Source organism: Schistocerca serialis, chromosome 3 (genome assembly GCF_023864345.2).
Source record: "Schistocerca serialis cubense isolate TAMUIC-IGC-003099 chromosome 3, iqSchSeri2.2, whole genome shotgun sequence".
Taxonomy (NCBI): Eukaryota; Metazoa; Arthropoda; class Insecta; order Orthoptera; family Acrididae; genus Schistocerca; species Schistocerca serialis.
In genome coordinates this window covers 408031092-408046894 of record NC_064640.1, presented here as the reverse complement: position 1 = coordinate 408046894, position 15803 = coordinate 408031092, and the positions used below count along the sequence as shown (strand labels likewise).

The window sequence follows — 15803 nt, the reverse complement described above, 5'->3', positions numbered from 1 at the left end:
ACATAAACACAAATAAATGGTTTATATTAATTTTCAGACCAGTTTCTTTTCTACCTCCTTTGCTTACTAACCCTCTACTCTGCAGGATCACTATTTTTAATCATAATCATCATCATCATAATAGCACAGCTATGAAATATGTATCTTGGTTGTCACAAATATTTATATTTACATTGAATTTAGAACTTTTTTAAAGGTGAAAAATAGAACGGAAGTTTTTGATATACAGCAGATATAACCTCTTGCACTGGTAGTTAAAACCAGTAATAACAAAAGGTAAGACAATAAATAAACATTTGAAACTTGATGCTGAAATGCTGATATTTGAAAGAAGCATTCTCCTGTCACTAAGAACTGGAAGGACTTACAATGTGATAGAGAGTCTCTTGTTGAATGTAAAAGGATGGCTAGTGAGGAAGATAGGAATGTGGTGGTATAAAGATAGAGGACTGTTGCATAACAGTGATGGGGTAGGAGTGGCTGTTGGGACAGAAGAAGAGGTGAAGTAGAGGGGGAAATTGTTGACACTATTAGCTTTTGACAAAAGGGGGATGAGGAAAGAAAGGCTGATGGCGAAAAAGGGGAGGGGAAAGAAATGTGGGGAGGGGAAAGAGAGGAAGCCCTGATGAGATGGAATGAGTGGGGTAGACTTATAGCTGGCAGGATGGGTAAATGTCAGGGCAGAATTCACAACATGAGAGGGTAAGATGATTGAAGTTTATTTGGGAGAGTATGTGGAGGATGTGTAGGTGTAGAGTTGGTGGAATGTGTTGGTAAAGGTGGGGCAGCGTATGAGGATTGGACAGTAGAGGGGAAACAATGGTGCTATTGGAGTTGAGTTTGCAAATGGTGTAAATTCTACATCTACATTTACATAGATGTACTACTACTAATCATTTCCTTTCCTGTTACACACACGAATAGAGCAAGGGAAAAATAGCTGTATATATGTCTCTGTATATGCCCTAATTTCTTGTATCTTATCTTCATGGTCCTTACGCATAATGTATGTTGGCTGCATTAGAATCATTCAGCAGTCAGCTTCAAATGCCAGTCCTCTACATTTTCTCAATAGTGTTCTCAAAAAAAAAAGAAAATTGCCTTCCCTCCAGGATTTCCATTTGAGTTCCCAAAGCATCTTCATAACACTTACACATTGTTCAAACCTACCGGTAACAAATCTAGCAACCTGCCTCTGAATTGCTTCAATGTCTTCCTTTAGTGTGACCTGGTATGAATCCTAAACATTGAAGCAGTACTCAAGAATAGGTCACACCAGCAGGTGAACCATTCTTTCCTAAAATTCTCCCATTAAAGCAGTCAACAATTTGTCTTCCCTGCCATAGTTCTCACATGCTGGTTCCATCTCATATTGCTTTGCAACCTTACGCCCAGATATTTAAACTACTTGACAGAGTCAAGCAGGACACTAGCAATACTGTATCTGAACATTACAGGTTTGATCTTCCTACTCATCCACATTAACTTACATTTTTCCACATTTAAGGCTAGCTGCCATTCATCACCCCAACTGGAAATTTGGTCTAAGTCCCCTTGTATCTTCCTACAAGCACTCAATTTCAACACATTACCATACAGTATATAGGAAACAACAGCAGTTCTGTCACACTTCCCTAGGGCACTTCTGCTGATACCCTTGTCTCTGGTGAACACTCGCTGGCAAGGACAACATACTGGGTTCTATAATTTAAGAAGTCTTTGAGCCACTTACATGTCTGTGAACTTATTCCATATGCACGTATTTTTGTTAACAGCCTGCAATGGGGCACTGTGTAAAATGCTTTCCGGAAATCTAGAAATATACAACCTGCCTGTTGCCCTTCATCTGGTTCCCAGTATGTCATGTTGTCATGTCCTGATACAGGTTAGAGGAAAGACAGGGGGTTTAAGGTCTGTCTGCAATTCCCAAGCAGTAAGGAGCAAATGCAGAAAGGCAAATTCCCGGTGAAGGAAGGATGATGACTTGGATCAGTGCCAAACACTGTCACAGGACACCTACAAGAGATGCAGATTCTGGGACTCAATGGGATGCTTGTAGCAGGAGACTCATGGACTTCAGGGGTCTGGTTAGCACTATTTATTTGTGACCAGACTAACTATCTACACTGAAGGCTAATTTTAAACATTAGAAAAAGCAAAGAACACAACTGGTTGCACAACAGAAGTCAGTGTCTGAAGCCACGGGGGAGGTGCTAACAGAAGTAGCAAACTCTAGCAGCATGATAGGTACAAACTTGGGAGTAGCACTCCAAGTGAGGAAAACAGACATGTCGGATCTTACCAAGGCTGGCAATGAGTGGCATGGAGTCAGCGCCCTAGGGAACTGACTGAGAATCCCTTCTGAATACAAAACCACAGTTCTTTGAAGAAACTCTGGCCAACCACATTTAGATTCCTCCCCTACTCCTACTTGGTAGGTAGGAATGCTTCTGGATTCTACATTAACAAACTCCAAGTTTGGTATCAACAGCATTCAGCTGAAAGCTAAACGTCACTGTCACTCCTATCACGGCCAGCAAAAACAGTGTTTTACATCACTTGGCTCCACCCTACACCCTTGTGTGGGTGGGGTCTGCTGTAGAAGCACTTTAACCTGTGTAAACCCACAGTTCTTAGGAGCAGGTATCAAGCTTGCTGCCTTTTCCAAGACATGTCTTTTTGTGGCCACCTTCTACAGTGACACCTTATGACAGTGTCTAGATGGTGGATAGAGTTAACAGTTAATTCTCTGAAGTGAAACTTCTCCCCTGGGACAGCTGAACAGAGCTTACGCAATTTACCCAGCTCTAGTGTTACTATTTATCTCTGGTAACCTAAATGCTACCACTTTTGGCTGCTCTCTGCATTGTGTCTCTGATTTCCTAGCTTGGAGTGTCCTTAATGGCTCCAAATAGCCTAACATGTAATAACATACAAGTCATTATGTCATCAATATATGGCAATGTGAGAAAAGGGAAAGCTGTGTTTTGCACAAATGATGCTTTCTAGAACCATACTGGTTCATCCACATAAGCTTCTCAGTCTCAACAAAGTTTGTTATATTAGAACTGAGAATATGTTCAAGGATTCTGCAGCAAACCAGAGTTAGGAAGATTGCTCTGTACTTTTGTGGGTCTGTTCTTTTGCCCTCCTTATATACTGGGGTCATCTGTGCCTTTTTCCAATTGCTTGGTACTTTGTGCTGTGCGAGATATTCACAATAAGTGCAAGCTAGCTAAGGAGCCAGCGCCTTAAAGTATTCTTTGTAAAATCAATCTGGGATTCCATTTGGATCTGGTGATTTATTTATTTTCAAATCTTTCAGTTGTTTCTCTATGCTAGGGATGCTTATTACTATGTCATCCATGCAGGAGTCTGTACGAAGGCCAAATGACAGTATGTTTGTAAGATTCTCTTATGCGAACAATTTCTTGAATAAGAAATTTTAAACTTCAGCTTTCATTTTGCTATCTTCCACTGCTACACCAGACTGTTCTGGTGACTGAATGGAAGTCTGAGACCTGCTTAGTGATTTTACATAAGACCAGAATTTCCTTAGGTTCTCAGCCAGATCTTTTGCTAAGGTGAGACGGTGATAGTTTTTGTATGCTTCACACTTAGATCTTTTTTCGGATGCCCAAATCTCTACTAATCTTTGTTTGTCACCATTTGTGAATTCCCTTTGAAAGCGAGAGTGCAACAGCCTCTGCTTCCTCAGTATCCCCTGAATTTAATTATTAAACTGCGGTGGATCTCTTCCATCCTTTATCCACTTACTGGGCACATAACTACACAGACCTCAATTTACAATCTGCTTGTACTTTGCCCATAATTCCTCTAAATACATCTTAATGGAACTAAGTGATGCCAGTTCACTGTATAAGTGAGATGCTAATAACAGGTCATCTGCTGTATCTATCAGAAACAGTCTCCTAACCTTCTTGACTGATTTATTAACTTTTGTAATCATCGTTGCTATAATGACATCATGATCACTAATCTCATTTTGTATACTGACATTGTTGATAAGGTCCAGTCTATTTATAGCTACAAGCTCTAAGATATTTCCATTGAGTGTGGGCTGCCAAGCTAGCTTCGAAAGATAGTTTTCAGAAAACATGTTAAAAACTATTTCACATGACTGTCTGTCTGTATCTCCTGCAATGAACCATAGAAATCCCAGTCTATACTTGGTAGGTAAAAGTCGCCTCCAACTAGTATTACATGAGCTGGGTATTTATGCTCTGTTGACTCTAGGCTTTCTTTGAATGACACTGGAACTGTCATAGCAGAATTGGGTGGCTGGTAAAAACACCCAACAATTAACTCGGTTTCACCTACATTTGTTATGCGCAACCAGATAACTTCGCTGTCAACCCAACCTCGATCTCACTAGAGACAATATTTCTGTCAACTGCAGTGAAAATTCCCTCTCCTATGGCATGTAAGCTCTCTTTCTGATAAACATTCCATGACTCAGATCTTTCCACTTTGGGTTTCAGCCAGCTCTTAGTCCCAAGAATAATTTGACCATCAAACTTTCCTGGAGGGCAGTAAATTCAGAAACTTTATTACAAATATTTCGACAGTTAACTGATAAAATTATTACAGTCAAAGGGTCTTTATTCTGAACGCCATTTTACTTGCCTTGCTGTGTACTGACTGGCAAGTGTTCATCAGAGCACCTTAAACTACTGCCTAGCTTAAAAAACCCTCATGCCCACTCCATAAGTACTCTGCTACCTGAGTAGCCACTTCCTTTGTGTGGTGCATCCTGACCTACCAAGGGGAATCCTTCAAATCCCCACACAATAACACAAGCCTAGAAATCTGCAGCCAAGACCATCACAGATTTGATGAAGCCTTTGGTTGAGACCCTCCACTCGGCTCCAATCCAAAGGATCCTGATCAAGTCTGGGAACAGTGCTGAACATTGTGAGCTCTGCTTGCACCCCACACACAAGGTCAGCGATCTTCACTACCTCCACCAGCTGCCTGTATGAACTGAGGATCGCCTCAGAACCCAAGCGACAGGTGTCATTGTTGCCGTCATGACCCACACCATGCAGACGACTGCACCCTGCATGCTAAATAGCCACAGGCAAGGCCCCCTTCACATTTCAGATGAGGCCCTCTGGCAGACATACCAAGTGCACATTGGCTTTCTTTCTGGCCCTGAATGCTATTTGCAATAAACACCTGCCTCCTTGCTCCTGTTCGGACCATCCTGAAGGAGCAGTCATCCATTCACTCAAAGCGTGAATGGGCAAGGCCAGGTGTCCAAATGAGCAACTACTGAACTACTGACTGATGAATTTACAATTACAAAAATGTGAGATTATACCTCTTAAACAAAAAAACATGCATGAAATTTAATAAACATACTATGACAAAAATCACAAAAAAATGTAAATGTCATGTGACTAGGGCCTCCTGTCGGGTAGACCATTCACCAGGTGCAAGTCTTTCAATGTGACACCAATTCAGAGACTTGTGCTTTGATGGGGTTGAAATGATAATGATTAGGACAACACAACACCCAGTCCCTGAGCGGAGAAAATCTTTGGCCCAGCCAGGAATTGAACGTTGGCCCTTAGGACTGACATTCTGTCGCGCTGACCACTCAGCTACCGAGGGCAGACACAAAAATCACAGAAAGGGATGAACACTTACATTGCCTCCCTGTAGTTGTGCATCAGCTGAGAGCTGGAGGTGTTAAATGTGAGTGAGGAGAGGTGGTAATTTTATGAGTTGGTAAAGGATCTTTGTGGGAGAAGTGGAGTGCTTGGTGTTCCAGGATCTGTCGGGACTGATAGAACCTGTGAGGGGCAAAGATCCATGCAACATTCACATAGCAAAGAACTGGTCTGATCAAGGTTTTATAGGTGTGGAGGACAATGAAGGGGTGCAATCCTCAAGTCCAGCCAGTTTGTAGTTTTAGTTTATTGTGTGCTTCCCGTTGAATGGGTTAGTAGATGAGATTTCCACATTAGTTGCCTGTTGAAGGTTAGTCCAAGGTATTTTAGGGCATTAGCTGGATAGGACAGTCATAAATGGTGAGGTTGAAGTCATGGAGATGGAGGGTGTGGGTGATGCTCCTATAATTATTGCCTCGGAAGGGTTAATTTTAAGAAGCCATGGGTTACACCAGGAGGTTAACTGACTGAGGTGGATTTGGAGGGATCATTGGGATTTCTGGAGCATACATAGAGGGCAAGGAAAGTGGTGTCATCAGCGTATTGAAGGAGGTGGGCTGGAGGAGGTGGTTTGGACATACTGGTGGGTAAAGAGATAAAGGAGAGGGAAAGAACAGAACCTTGGGGCACTTCTGCAGTGGGGTGGAAGGTACAGTTACTGATGTTGTTAATGACGTAGGATGTCTGATTAGAGAGAAAGGATGAAATAAGGCACACATAGTTGATTGGAAGTGCATAATTCTGAAGTTTAAAGAGAATACCGGAATGCCGTATGCAGTTGTATGCTTTCTCTAGGTCAAGGGAGACAAAATACGCAGATTTATGAATGTTGAGCTGTTGGGATAGGAGATGGGTGAGGTTCAGGAGTTGATCATCAGCAGATACAGAGGGATGGAAGCCACACAGGGTAATAGGAACCAGATGTTGTTGGTGCAGATGTTGGTGGATGCATTAGGTGTAGATGGGTGTAAAAACCTTGCTAAACACAGAGATGGGGTGGTACAAGGAAGTGTCAGTGGGGGGTGTGTTCAGTTTGAGGAAAATTAAGATTTTGGAGGTTTTCCACAGGTTGGGATAGCAGCCTGTGGGGATGATAGTGGTATATAGTGTTGCGAGAATGATGAGAAAGGAGAGAGAGCATTGTTTGAAGTGTCAATATGTAATGCAGACATGACCAGGGGATGTGTTGTTTCCTGTGAAGTATTTGTTTTATGTCCTGTGCTGTGACAGGGGTGCTTCATTCTGTTTCTGGTATGTTGTTCTAGTACCAGAATTGGGAGCCAGTGGTAGGACTGAGTAGTCTGTGCATTCGTTGACAATAGGGAATTGGGAATAGTCAATGTGGGGATCATCACGGATGGATACGATGTTCTACATCTACATCTACATCTACATCCACACTCCGCAAACTACCTGACGGTGTGTGGCGGAGGGTACCTTGAGTACCTCTATCGGTTCTCCCTTCTATTCCAGTCTCGTATTGTTCGTGAAAAGAAGGATTGTCGGTATGCCTCTGTGCGGGCTCTAATCTCTCTGATTTTATCCTCATGGTGTCTTCGCGAGATATACGCAGGAGGGAGCAATATACTGCTTGACTCTTCGGTGAAGGTATGTTCTTGAAACTTTAACAAAAGCCCGTACCGAGCTACTGAGCATCTCTCCTGCAGAGTCTTCCACTGGAGTTTATCTATCATCTCCGTAACGCTTTTGCGATTACTAAGTGATCCTGTAACAAAGCGCGCTGCTCTCTGTTGGATCTTCTCTATCTCTTCTATCAACCCTATCTGGTACGGATCCCACACTGCTGAGCAGTATTCAAGCAGTGGGCGAACAAGCGTACTGTAACCTACTTCGGTTTGCATTTCCTTAGGATTCTTCCAATGAATCTCAGTCTGGCATCTGCTTTACCGACAATCAACTTTATATGATCATTCCATTTTAAATCACTCCTAATGTGTACTCCCAGATAATTTATGGAATTAACTGCTTCCAGTTGCTGACCTGCTATTTTGTAGCTAAATGATAAGGGATCTATCTTTCTATGTATTCGCAGCACATTACACTTGACGACATTGATATTCAATTGCCATTCCCTGCACCATGTGTCAATTCGCTGCAGATCCTTCTGCATTTCAGTACAATTTTCCATTGTTACAACCTCTCAATACACCACAGCATCATCTGCAAAAAGCCTCAGTGAACTTCCGATGTCATCCACAAGGTCATTTATGTATATAGTGAATAGCAACGGTCCTATGACACTCCCCTGCGGCACACCTGAAATCACTCTTACTTCGGAAGACTTCTCTCCATTGAGAATTACATGCTGCGTTCTGTTACCTAGGAACTCCTCAATCCAATCACACAATTGGTCTGATAGTCCATATGCTCTTACTTTGTTCATTAAACGACTGTGGGAAACTGTGTCGAACACCTTGCGGAAGTCAAGAAACATGGCATCTACCTGTGAACCTGTGTCTATGGCCCTCTGAGTCCCGTGGACGAATAGCGCGAGCTGGGTTTCACATGACCGTCTTTTTCGAAACCCATGCTGATTCCTACAGAGTAGATTTCTAGTCTCCAGAAAAGACATTACACTTGAACATAATATGTGTTCCAAAATTCTACAACTGATCGATGTTAGAGATATAGGTCTATAGTTCTGCACATCTGTTCGACGTCCCTTCTTGAAAACGGAGATGACCTGTGCCCTTTTCCAATCCTTTGGAATGCTACGCTCTTCTAGAGACCTACGGTACACTGCTGCAAGAAGGGGGGCAAGTTCCTTCACGTACTCTGTGTAAAATCGAACTGGTATCCCATCAGGTCCAGAGGCCTTTCCTCTTTTGAGTGATTTTAATTGTTTCTCTATCCCTCTGTCGTCTATTTCAATATCTACCATTTTGTCATCTGTGTGACAATCTAGAGAAGGAACTACAGTGCAGTCTTCCTCTGTGAAACAACTTTGGAAAAAGACATTTAGTATTTCGGCCTTTGGTCTGTCATCCTCTGTTTCAGTACCATTTTGGTCACAGAGTGTCTGGACATTTTGTTTTGATCCACCTACCGCTTTGACATAAGACCAAAATTTCTTAGATTTTCTGCCAAGTCAGTACATAGAACTTTACTTTCGAAATCATTGAACGCCTCTCGTGTAGCCCTCCTCACACTACATTTCGCTTCCTGTAATTTTTGTTTGTATGCAAGGCTTTGGCTATATTTATGTTTGTTGTGAAGTTCTCTTTGTTTCTGCAGCAGTTTTCTAACTCGGTTGTTGTACCACGGTGGCTCTTTTCCATCTCTTACGATCTTGCTTGGCACATACTCATCTAACGCATAATGTACGATGGTTTTGAACTTTGTCCACTGATCCTCAACACTATCTGTACTTGAGACAAAACTTTTGTGTTGAGCCATCAGGTACTCTGAAATCTGCTTTTTGTCACTTTTGCTAAACAGAAAAATCTTCTTACCCTTTTTAATATTTCTATTTACAGCTGAAATCATCGATGCCGTAACCGCTTTATGATCGCTGATTCCCTGTTCTGCGTTAACTGTTTCAAATAGTTCAGGTCTGTTTGTCACCAGAAGGTCTAATATGTTATCGCCACGAGTCGGTTCTCTGTTTAACTGCTCAAGGTAGTTTTCAGATAAAGCACTTTAAAAAATTTCACTGGATTCTTTGTCCCTGCCACCCGTTATGAACGTTTCAGTCTCCCAGTCTATATCCGGCAAATTAAAATCTCCACCCAGAACTATAACATGGTGGGGAAATCTACTCTAAATATTTTCCAAATTATCCTTCAGGTGCTCAGCCACAACAGCTGCTGAGCCAGGGGGCCTATAGAGACATCCAGTTACCATGTCTGAGCCTGCTTTAACCGTGACCTTCACCCAAATCATTTCACATTTTGGATCTCCGTCAATTTCCTTCAATACTATTGCACTTCTTATCGCTATAAACACGCCTCCCCCTTCACTGTCCAGCTTGTCTCTGCGGTATACATTCCAGAGTAGTTTTCAGATAAAGTACTTAAAAAAATTTCACTGGATTCTTTGTCCCTGCCACCCGTTATGAACGTTTGAGTCTCCCAGTCTATATCTGGCAAATTAAAATCTCCACCCAGAACTATAACATGGTGGGGAAATCTACTCTAAATATTTTCCAAATTATCCTTCAGGTGCTCAGCCACAACAGCTGCTGAGCCAGGAGGCCTATAGAGACATCCAATTATCATGTCTGAGCCTGCTTTAACCGTGACCTTCACCCAAATCATTTCACATTTTGGATCTCTGTCAATTTCCTTCGATACTATTGCACTTCTTATCGCTATAAACATGCCTCCCCCTTCACTGTCCAGCCTGTCTCTGTGGTATACATTCCAATCTGAGTTTATTATTTCATTACTGTTTACGTCTGGTTTCAGCCAACTTCCTGTCCCTATTACTTCATGGGCGTTGTGACCGTTTATTAATGAGAGCAGTTCTGGGACCTTTCTATAGATGCTCCCGCAGTTTACTATTAGCACATTAATATTGTTATTCCCTGTTGCATTTTGCCTACTCCTACCTTGCCGTGTCTCATGAGGCATCTTGTCGGGCCTAGGGAGGGAATTCTCTAACCTAAGAAACCCCCATGTGCACTCCACACATACTCCGCTACCCTTGTAGCCGCTTCCGGCGTGTAGTGCACGCCTGACCTATTCAGGGGGACCCTACATTTCTCCACCCGATAGCGGAGGTCGAGAAATTTGCACTCCAGATCTTCGCAGAATTGTCTCATTCTCTAATTTAAGCCTTCCACTTGGCTCCAAACCAGAGGGCCGCGATCGGTTCTGGGAACGATACTACAAATAGTTAGCTCTGATTCCACCCCACGAGCAAGGCTTTCCGCCTTCACCAATTCCGCCAATTGCCTGTACGAACTGAGGATGACCTCTGAACCCAGATGGCAGGAGTCATTGGTGCCGACATGAGCAACAATTTGCAGTCGGGTGCACCCAGTGCTCTCTATCACCGCCGGTAGGGCCTCCTCCACATCTCGGATGAGATCCCCCGGCAAGCAGACAGAGTGAACACTGGCCTTCTTCCCTGACCTTTCCGCTATTTCCCTAAGGGGCTCCATCACCCGCCTAACGTTGGAGCTCCCAATAACTAATAAACCTCTCCCCCCATGTGCCTGCTCGGACCTTGCTGAAGGAGGAGCCACATGTCCACTCACAGGCAGAGCGGGCGATGCCACACGGCCAGCCTCCACATTGACCCTCCGCCTCATGCGCCGCGAATGCCACTGAACCCGCCACTCCCCTTGGGGAGAGGGTGGCCCAACCGCACCCGGTACCCGCGAAGATGTCTCGACAACAGGGACAGTGGGTGAAGCATGTAACACCTGGGGTGTACCTTGCGACGCACCAGACTCCCCACTGCCACTACGCTCCGAGGCAGCAGCCTGAAGATGGCTGACCGCGGCCATCAACAAGCTCAGCTGTACGCGAACAGTGGCCAGCTCCTCCTGCGTCCGTACACAGCAGTCACACGTCCTATCCATCCTAAGGAATCAATTTACTGAAGAGAGTTAATCAACTTTTAACTAGACTGCTAATTCACTAAAGGTGGCTGTTTATTGACTAAACTGTGGTTGCTAGCCACTTCTTGTAGAAAACAATGAAAATAGCACTACCTGTCTCTGGACTGTATTGAAAACAAACACTAGCACTAATGGCACTATGGTTGACTAAAGGGACTCTCTCTGACTGTATTCAAAACAAACACGAAATCTATGGAACACTATTAATAGCACTCGACAATTAAAGCTTCCTAAAAGCAAAAACATACGAAAGAAGAAGTGACAAGTAAGAAAAATACAGTTTATACTTAAATTAAGGTAGCTTGCTGCACAGCAGACGTGAAGCAGACGGAGGTTAGGAGATAGAATGCAAAGTGGTTGGTTTTGTGCAGGTCATCAGAAAAGGGAAAGTTGTTGTGAAGAATCTGGTAGTGTGGGAGGGGGTGGGTGCCACTAAGTAAGTGGAATACTTTCCAGTACTTGGAGTTAACTGGAACTGTAGCTTTGAGTCTGGTGCATGTCTGATGCCAGTCCTGGCATTTTTTGCATAGAGTAAATTTCTAACATGTCACTGTATTTGCGGGTGGCTTGTGAATGTATCCTGGTCATGAGTCCATAGGAAACAGTAATATAGACTACAGGATTCATGGAGAAGGAGTATGGCTTGTGGTGGAAGAGTGGGGCAGTGAGGATATATGGCTTCAGTAAAAGTCTGGGCAGAGATAGCATCTGACAAAGTCTGCTGCAGGAAGATTGTGGCATAGGGGATATCCACTGGTGGTGGAAGGTTTGGGGTGTGGCTCTCTATATGGACATCTATGGATTCCTGGTAGGCATTCCAGTTGACACGAGAGTAATCGTGGGCAACTTTTGGATGGAGATTGAGATGGGGTGTGTGGGATTTGGTGAGGAGGACAGGTAGGTGCTCACTTTCCACTGGGTTGAGCATTTCTACACTGAGGTGTCAAAAGGTGTTGGAAGATTCTAGGATGACATCTGAAGTGGTGTTCCTTTCAGGACAGGCATGCTGTGGGATGGGATCAGTGTCAGCTTGGAGGGAGTCTGTAAATTGACTCAACTGCTGAAGTTCTGCAGCGGATCTACTGTGGGTGCTGAGGTCAGTGGCAATAATATAGGTGGTAAATGTATGGTCGATGTGGGTGAGGAAATTGTATGAGATCAAATTATTAGGTCGGATGTAGATAGTAGCACAGGTAACAGTTAGGGTTTTGAAGAAGAGGCTAAGGATAAGGTGTTTGGTGGGATTATTGAGTAAGGATTGAGATTGAGTAGGGACATTTTTGTGATGGCAGATTGCAACTCCACTTCTGGCCAGTGGAAGGGTTTATCTGTATGGTGGAAGATATACAGATAAATTCAGATGGTATGATATGATTGGAGGTATGTTTCATTAAGGATGAAGGTATCGCCATTGTGCTGGGGCTGAGTATGAATGAAAAGGGGCTTGTTCGTGAGTAGGGAGCGGATTTTGTGGAATAGGACGCTGTATTGCTGTTGCACCATTATGGGGGCCTAGGGAGGGGATTTTGAGCATGAGAGGTCAAGAAGTTTAAACGGGGGAGCTGCTGCAGATGAAAGTGAAGTGGACTTGGTTTTTGGAGTAGATGGCCTGGGTATTGAGGTAGAAAACAGAGCAGGCAGTAAGAGAAATTTTTTATAGGGTATGAGGCCATTGGAAGGGGTGAATATTTTGGAGCACAATGGTGAGGACTCTGATGATGTCTTTAGTAGTCTGAGTTTGGCTTAGTGAGTTATTGGGATGGATTGGATGATCAATACGGTGGACGGCTACTGTTAATTCTGGTCTTACTAGTGAGGGTTTAGTCTTGCACTTGGAAGAATAGGTAGGGTGGTCATCATTGTAGGTGGGAGGGGAGATGAGATTGGGACATCATTTGAGGAAGAGGAAGTCTTTATAGCGAGGACAGGTGGGGGAATTTTTACAAATAGGAGTGAGGGGGTCATTATAAACAAGGCGTTTTTGGCAACATTAGGATTGGGGTGGTGATTTGGAGCATTTGCCTGTATAACAGCAGTTGTAAATTAGGGCTCCCTCTCTGAGCTGGTGATCAATGGAGGGACAGACTCTGGGAAGACTCACATGAGGTAGGCAGAGCCTGAATCATTGTAGATACAGCAAGCTGTATGGATTTCTAAAGCAGGATTGGAATTCAGTTCAGAAGCCACTTCCTCTGCCATGATCTCTTGGTCAGTCTTCATTATCTCAACAGTGAAGGTGGGGGATGGTGAGGAAGCTGGAGTTGTTTGGCTGTGGGAGTGGTGCTGAAGGAAATGAGGGAGGCATGAGGGCCAAAGGTAACTTATGGGATTTTGAGGAGGAAATTGGAGTGGAAGTTTGGATTCATGGGTTTGATGAAGACAGAATCTTTGCAGGGATGATTTGAGTGATGAGAATGTGAGGAATGCATTTTATTATTTCTAGAGTGAGGGTTTTGCCATTTAGGAATTCTGGGTCAGGATTGGAGAGAAGGAAAGTGGAAACAGCCGAGGGAAAAGGTGCATGAGGAGGGAGTGGCACCTATGTGTTCATTAGGATTGGGTATTGCTTGTGATTCTTTGGTTTGGTCCTAGGTGTGAACCTGTGTTAGGGTTCTTATGTGGCTTTTTGGTAATTGTGAGAAGGGGGGGGGGGGGGAATTGTAGGAGGTGGGATGTGGTGTGTTGCAAATCATTTCAAAAGGCAGGAATTGGTTCTGTCACATGTTGATTGTAGTGTGGCTTCAGGCATTGTGATGATAGCTTGAGAAGCTGTTATTTTGGCTGGAGTTGGAGACGAAGTGGTTGGTGAAGGAAAAGTTGGAAGTGGCTTATAGGAAGACTGTTTGAAGGGGAGCGTGGATGTATTGTGGTGGGCCAGAGGAATCTCTCCACATAGTGATAATGGGAGTAGAGAAGGGTGTGGTGTAAATGGGGGAGGTGACTGGAGTATCCATTGTGAGTCAAAGGAAAACAGTAGGATAGAAGGTTGATAATAATTACCAGCAACGGAGCACCACCAAGGTAACTACTGCTGCGGCAGCAGCTGCTATGATGGGAAGGTGGCTGAAAACGATGGTGATGCCTACAATAAAACAATGACACACAAGCAGATGATGATGAACACACACAGATGAAAGTACCAACAACACAAGCAAACTATGTAGATGAACAAATAAAGATGCAAAACATAAAGGATTGGCCCTACTAGTATATGCACAACAGTAGTAGCAACAAACCAAACTAGAGTCAGAGACTTATAGTCAGTTGGTGTTGATGCTGTTTCTTTTGATTATGTTGCTGTTTATGAGGTGGTCATTATGGTGGGACCTGAGAACACAGCTGTTTTTTTTTTTTTTTTTTTTTTTTTTGTATACATACCGCATGTCACTTCTGTACTGATGTTAGAATAGTACAGTCTCCCTTGCTTCGGAATTCTAGCTCTGAGCCAAGCTGGTATCACTATATGCAATATCTTCTAGTGTGCAGGTAGTGTGCAAAAACTCCAAGTAATACATAAATATGAGATCACAATTATGATTCAATCACATTTTAGAACTTCTGCTCATCCTGCGATTGAGTGATGTCTGTTGGTACTATCTCCACGGCAGGTCTTGCTGCTGTAATTTATTCTTGCAATAACAATTACAATCAGTTAAATATGATTTATTATTTCCTTTGTTAGACACTTCATTTTGGATTAATTTTCATTCATGTTTCAACTGAATGTCACCATTATGTTCTAAAGCTGATTTAGAGCTGGTAACATTTTCATCCATTATACTAATTCATGAACAGCGACCAAATTTCTCATTTGCAATCCACTTAGTAAATCATTACAGTCCCTCATAACCAAATAAAATATTAGTCTGGGTTCTAAATCATATAATGGTTTTTTTTTGGAGGACAACATTTCCTGTTGTTAATTACCTATACTTTTAGAAAAGGCATTATGGTATCTGTACATGAATGAGAAAGTTTATTGCAAACTTGTTCAAATAAAATAAAAGTTTGTAAGATTTTAAAATTTGACCATATTTCCTGTGATGTTTCACAAAATTGTCAAATTTTAATCAGACCAACAGACTGTTACAGTTATCTTATGCATTAGTGCCATGTAAGTCAGTGTAACATGATCATTTGAGCAATGTCATGAATCACTTCAATGTATCAGATAATCTTGAGCCTATTGGAATGCAAGTATCATTTGCCATGCCCTGCCCTTTGGAATTCTTCAAAATAAATCTGCATGTGACATGAACGGTCAAAGATTCATCTCTGAATGTAAGACAACCCCTATAAATGTAAGATGACCCCTACATACTGCACTAAAAAATGTAAAAATGTTGATCTCAGCAGCAATAGTTTCATCTGTGAATATAAGGTGACCCCATATTTTTCAAATGACTCCCCACCAACTTTTCTCTCCCTAAATCATGGCACAACAGCAGTATAATGAATGAAACCTTCCTCCAACCTCATAATACTATTCCCATTTTGCCATACATCCCTCACTGAACAGA

At 42.9% G+C, this 15803-nt stretch overlaps 1 protein-coding gene across 1 annotated transcript in view; it reads left to right on the top strand.

Moving 5' to 3' along the window:
* Nucleotides 1-15803, top strand: part of LOC126470270 (hemicentin-1-like) — an 808493-nt gene that overhangs the window by 329969 nt on the left and 462721 nt on the right. The window lies entirely within an intron of this gene.